Genomic DNA, 5,507 nt, shown 5'->3' on the forward strand with positions numbered 1-5,507 from the left:
CAACAACAGGATCTTCCTCGGCTTCACCTTTGAATTTAGGAGCTCCTAATCTTTTCAACTCTTTTGCAATATTTATTCTTTGAGTTGAGGGAACAGGAGGTTGAAAACGCATCAAGAGAGCGTTCAATGTCCTAAAGAACACATCTTGATCTTTTGCAGCCACTCCCGAAGGTGCCTGTTCTTCATCTTGCCTGGCCAGAGCTGGTGAATTGCTACTTCCTTCATGTCTACCATCTCCTGCCTCACTTTGGGAACTCTCATGATCAGACATCTAATAAAATATAACCATATAACAAAATGCATACATGCACATATATCATCATTATCAACATCAATATCATTATCATGATTTCTATCATTCTCAACATCAATATCATTAATAATGCAAACACTTTTGATATCTTTTATAGGCTCATGCACAATACTGATATCTTTTATAATCCCATGTACCGTACTGAGAACTTAAGGTATGTGAATACTTTGAGGTTGTGCACACATATACTGGCTCCATAGCTTGTATAATGTCCCATTAGGGGCAATCCTTAAGAATCACATATATATCCCGAAGGATCTCTTATATGTCCCGAAGGACCACTTCTTAAGAATCACATATATATTCCAAAGGACCAAATATGTGTCTCGAAGAACCGCATATATGTTCCAAAGGATTACATATATATCCCGAAGGACCACATAGAACTCTTTACTCTTTATGTCCCGAAGGACCTATCATCCCGAAGGATGTCATATGTATCCCGTAGGACCACTCCTTGAGAACCATATACATATTCCAATATACCAAGTAAGTGTATCAAAGTACCACGTATATGTTCCAATGAACCACATACATAAATGTCCCAAAGAACCACGTAGATCATTGTCATATAACATAACATGGGCATTATCATAGATCATTCTTGTATGATCTCATAGATCATTGTCATATAACCCATATCACATAGATTCATATCATATCACATATACCGCATGTGTATGTAATCATGTAGATCATATCATATAACTTATCATTTCTCATGTTTTCATATAAACATGTCACATATAATAACATATGATACATATACCCATGCACAAATAAGAATCACATTAATCACCAATCAAATAACATTTTAGGAGTCACTTCTTACCATGGTAACTCTTTACTGCTCATCACAAGCCAATGTTTGTTCGATAACATAAATAAAAATTAAATTGCACTCACCTTGACACTTTATAAATCCAAAAGATGTTCCTCACTATAATCCACAACAACCCTTTTATACTTGACTTGACTTAGTCACAAATCAATCACTATCTGTACAAATCACAATTTCATAACGATACATATGTTAGTATTGTACTAACATAAACACATCTCTAATACAAAATCCATAATATACTTGAAACTCATTTTCTATCAAAATACTTAACACTTAAAAATTCCTTTTTAATATTTACACCAACTTTTACAATTTACATAAAATGGTCCTTCACCATTTTATCACTTAGAATCTTAATACCAAAAATTTCAGCATTAAAATTATTACCATTCAAATGCTTTTAAAAAGGCATAACTACCTTTAAGTACCCCAACTATGCGAATATTGTACTTAAATCACCAATCTTTTTAAACTTAAAAAATAGTCATATTTCATATCTAAACACTCATTTCAATTCCAAAACAACATTTTCCAGTGTAGTACATCAACTATTAAACAATTATACAGCCATTCCCAACTTTTTTAGAAATTACAAATTGGTCCCCTAACTTTTCAAAATTAGAAAATGATCCCTAAATTTTTTTCAAGGCTTGTAGAATACTTTCTACATCATTTCTAGACCTTATATAATTTTTCCATATTTTTTCTCATCCTTTAAGATCAAAGCCTAATGGTTTAAAGTTCCAAAACTAGGTTTTTCATGATTTTACTCGATTTTGATTCGATTCAAGCATGAAATCAACTTTCAATCAACCTTATAACATCTCTACAATCAAATCCCTAATCAACTTTCATCAAAACACAAAGTTCCCCAACTTATAATTTGACCGAATTTTACATAATAATTTATAGGAAGATTGAACATGTTTTAGCCATAAATCAAGCTTGGAAATGGATCTATAACCTCTGATTCATCAAGATTTATCTTCAATTTCATGAATTCTATCTTGAAAATAAACCCTTAGATATGGGATCTTTGAAATCCAACAAGATTAGAAAGAAATATTGGTACCAAATGATACCGTTTTTCGCGTAGATCATTTTCCTATTTCACGACTTAACTCGAATTTCAAAAGAATTGGCTCAAAAATGGAAAATAAATATTTTCTTACCTTGGAAGCTATCTCACATGAAGATGCTGTAGAAGATGAACATTAGCATGATATTTCTTCATCTTTCTTAATATTTAACGAATTAAACATTCATTCAATGTCAAATTACCACTTTACCCTTAATATAACTTCATAATTACCATAAAACCAAGATTCATATCCTTATCATCTTCCAAATCAGAGAAATATCAACCTTATCATCTTTCAATAGTCAAAGATGAACAAATTAGTTTTCCACTTTACCTTTTGCCCTTGCAATTTCCAAAAAATACAATTCAATCACTTTAATCAAACAGTTCAAATTGAACATGGAATAAAACCATTAAATATTATTTTCATACATTTTAAAAAATGTGAAAATAAAATTTTTATTTTCTTATTTTCGTGACCCATATGTAACTTTTTAAAATTACATTTTGGTCTCTAAACCTTTCAAAGTTTATATTTTAGTCACCAAACTTTACTAAATGTATAATTTGGTCACTAAATAAAACCAATTATGAAATAACATTCTTTTTGGGAAAATCGCCACTTAATTCCTTAAACTTTTCCTAACATTTATAAATTACACACAAAGTTTCAAAATTTTATAATTTCATTGCTAACCTGATTTTTGGGATGTTACAGAAAACATACAATCGTTTATCAATAAATCACAAAGAATCAAGTCTTAGAGTTGGTTCTATCAATCTCAGCATTCATGTACATTTAATCACAACCATAAAAAAATTTCATCATCATTCGGCATCATTAATTTATTCCAAAACACTAGTTTAACCTGACTAATGCCATAGCAAAAAGTTTCTACTGACACTATCGATGCAAATGCTTAACTATGAGCAATACCTCCCCAAAACTTGAGAGAAGCATTGCCCTCAATGCATGAAGACTAAATTAAACTAAACTAAAGTACATGAATGCAGATACAAATGCAATAGAGGTACCTCACTGCAGTGGTGTTGGTGTTTTGCTCCCAACACTTGAGACACTTTTTCCTGGGGTGGAACTATCATGGTCGGTCTTCTATGTGGTGCATGTAGGTGTTGTAACATCAAATGCCTCGATAGAGGAATTGAATGCACATCTAACTGCTTGTTTCATGCAGTTTCTAGTCATGGGTGGGTTTACTTGCTGCAGTGGATCAAGTAAGGGAGGGTTGTCCTTAATTGGATCGATGGTATCAGGCTCTAGATCCTCAGTCTGGATAGGTTCCTCGTCTATGCTTTCCTCATGTTCATCATCGTGGGGGCTATTATGGTGCTCCGGGCTGTGTTGCTCATCAATTTGCTCATATTTTTTTTTGTTTACTTTGATACTTATTTTATGAGCTTGGTACTTTATGATTGTGAGTAGAAATAATTATAATTAAATATATAGTATTTTTCATTAAATCTATAAACAATTTAAGTTGATTTGTTATATACTTTTGTTAGCATTGGTGTTGCTGAGTAACATAGTGTACGCTGAAAAATATGCAACCAATTGATTAGTATTGTTAATATTTTGAGACATTAATTGATGAAAGTTATTAAAGTAGTTCAAAAGGTTTTAATCAATGCTAATGGCATAAATTTAGTGTACAATGTTTGCATGAAATTTGAAGTTCATAATATTATATCCATTGATTTTATAATTAATCAAGCACTTTCTAGAATGTTGTAGCGTGAACTGGTGTTTCTTCATTTTGATTTTATCATCCTCTTTTTATCATCATTTATACTTGATAAATCTTATTTTTAAAAAATCTAATGATAACACTCTGCTCCCCATGGGTTCGACATATGTAGCATCAATTGCTACTACTTTATTACTTGAGCAATACATATATTTACGTTTAATGCTATACCGTCTTACGTTGCATCAAATTTTTGGCGCCGTTGTCGGTGAGCATCGATTTGGTTTAGAGTTTTCTTAATTTTGATTACTTGTTTATTTTCTTTAGTGGAAGAGGGAATGGTATTTTACCCCCATTAAAGAATGGAGAAAATGATATGTTGCCAGCTGACATCGAAGCTAGGCAACCATATTAGAACTTGGATGATCTTAATCACCCTATTCATGATCATGTGGTGTCAATTTTAGATGATATGCATCCGGACATTGTGAGGCTAGCTATTAATGCTACGAATTTTGAATTAAAGCTAGTCATGTTCCAAATGCTACAATCCATAGGACAATATGAAGGATTTTTTGCTGAATATCCTAGGGCTCATTTGAGAACATTTATGGTGGTTTGCGATTATTTTAATCAACATGGTGTTCCGGAGGAGGCACTGAAGCTGAAGCTGAAAAAACACATGTTTGGTTGAGTTCACTGCCACCAGGTGCTATAGCATCCTGGAATGAATTAATGCAAAGATTCTTGTTGTAGTTCAACCTGCTGAATATGAATGTTAAGCTTCGAAATGATTTAACTTCATTCAAGTAGATGGAAGATGAAAGCTTGTATGAAGTATGGGAAAGATTTAAAGAATTACCGCACAAGTTTCATGTACATGGATTCTCCATATTCGACTTAAATGGAGATGCTTTATAATGCGTTAAATATACACACTCGTATGGTGGTGGATACATCAGCAAATGGAGCTTTTTTTGGATAATACATACAATGAAGCATATGGTAACCTCGAAAGAATTTCCACTAATGATTGCCAATATCCTAATACGCGCAATATGTTTGGTCGTCGTAATACTGCAGCAGTAGACTCTCAAAGTTTCAAGTCTATGGCATCTGAGATTTCAGCATTGATTGAAATGATGAAGAAATTACACAAACCACGAGGAATGTATGAAGTCAAAGCCATATATTTTATCACTTGCGTGTATTGTGGTCATGACCAAAATTTTGATGAATGCCCCCAAAATCCGGAGTCTATCTAGTATGTGCGGAATTATCATAGGGATGATAATGCTTTTGGCAATACATATAGTGCAAATTTCAGAAATCATCCCAATCTTTCTTGGAGATGTTAGAATGTTGCCAATCCACACATCACAACGATCCTGCAGGTGGTCTCGGGTTTGCGCTTTAACTTGGAATCATGATCGAGTCCCCACCGATCATTTTCGAATGAGGTAGATCAGATACCCTATTTTGCCCATTTATTGGATATGTGTCTTACCAAAGAATTGTTGGATTCGAGAGTCGATTATAATCGGGGAAAGACGAGCATCCCGA

General features: G+C 33.0%; 1 non-coding gene across 1 annotated transcript; it reads right to left on the minus strand.

The window, feature by feature from the left end:
- Window positions 1-4,724: 4,724 nt before the first annotated feature.
- LOC120143644 lies at window positions 4,725-4,831 on the minus strand. The gene has a single exon (XR_005517960.1). It is a non-coding gene; the product is annotated as a small nucleolar RNA R71 (small nucleolar RNA).
- Window positions 4,832-5,507: the final 676 nt, after the last annotated feature.

This window comes from Hibiscus syriacus, unplaced genomic scaffold (genome assembly GCF_006381635.1).
Source record: "Hibiscus syriacus cultivar Baekdansim isolate YM2019G1 unplaced genomic scaffold, ASM638163v2 tig00002237_pilon, whole genome shotgun sequence".
Taxonomy (NCBI): domain Eukaryota; kingdom Viridiplantae; phylum Streptophyta; class Magnoliopsida; order Malvales; family Malvaceae; genus Hibiscus; species Hibiscus syriacus.